The sequence below is a fragment of the Asparagus officinalis genome, chromosome 3 (genome assembly GCF_001876935.1).
Source record: "Asparagus officinalis chromosome 3, Aspof.V1, whole genome shotgun sequence".
NCBI lineage: Eukaryota > Viridiplantae > Streptophyta > Magnoliopsida > Asparagales > Asparagaceae > Asparagus > Asparagus officinalis.
Genome location: NC_033796.1, coordinates 29,811,760 through 29,812,927, shown reverse-complemented (window position 1 = coordinate 29,812,927; position 1,168 = coordinate 29,811,760).

Sequence of the window (1,168 nt, the reverse complement as noted above, 5' to 3'; positions counted from 1 at the left end):
ATTGATCTTTGCCTGTTATAGGATATAAGAGTCGTCAGATTGTAACTCTCACTGTTGATTGTGAAGGTCACTGAATAGGGTTTTCGTCAGCTGTCGGAAGCATCGTCGAATTGTAACTCTTCTCGATCTTGTGTGAAAAATCTCCTATTTGCAATCTTCATTTGTTGGCACGAAAGCTATTTGATTGTAGCTTTCTTTGTTGAAACTTGACGGGAATCAATCATCCATAGTGATTTTTAGATGAATATTTGCCCACAGCTCTCTACCAAACAACTCACCAGCTAAGTCCAACATTTTATTTCTGAAATTATTACACTGCTCATCAGCATCTCTAATAGTTGCTAATATAATATTAGTCATGTTGTTGTCGCAGCCATCCAGATCAATCATCTCGGAGATGAGGTTGTATTTGTAGCGATTGTAGAGTTACGGATGCAGTGATTAGAAAGTCGTCTGATTATAACTTCCATTGTCGGGGCTTAATAGGGATTAGCTATCCATTGTGATTTTTAGACAGCCTATAGCAGAGAGTTAATTGGTGAGAGGAGATTTGACTGTGCGGCTTTGTTTGTTGCTTTTTTGCGGCTACAGGTGAAGAACACAGAGGAGCAAGGCAACGTGCAAGGCTTTTTGGCAGGGTCTTGGACTGCGTGCAATAGGAGAAATAGATATTTTTTTGCTGCAGTTGGTTTCCCTTTGAGAGAGTATTTGTATGAGGGATTTGAGAGTTTGTGTGAGGGTTTAGATTGAGTGATTGTAAACCCTAGTTGTATTCTCTCGCTCTATTAGTAGATCTCCCCCCTCCTTGCCCCGTGGACGTAGGCTATTTGCCGAACCACGTAAAATTTGTATTCTTGCCGTGATTTGTAATAGCTTGTAAGTTCCCTCGACGTGCAGTTCTAGAGCTGACGAGAGGAAGAGCTGATATCTCACTTTGATGAGATATCTGGCTTTTAGTTCTTGTTTCCTTTGAGAAACGAGAATTCCGTTGTGATCTAATCTCTTGTTGTGCACCTTACGCACCTCCGGTGCTGGCGAAATTTTCGCTGCACACAACAAGGATGAGACTGAATAGATTCCTTGTATTCAGATACCAATGTATAGGACTAGATACGATACTAATGTAAATGTACTATTAACTTAATTAACTAATAAATGATCCCCCCCC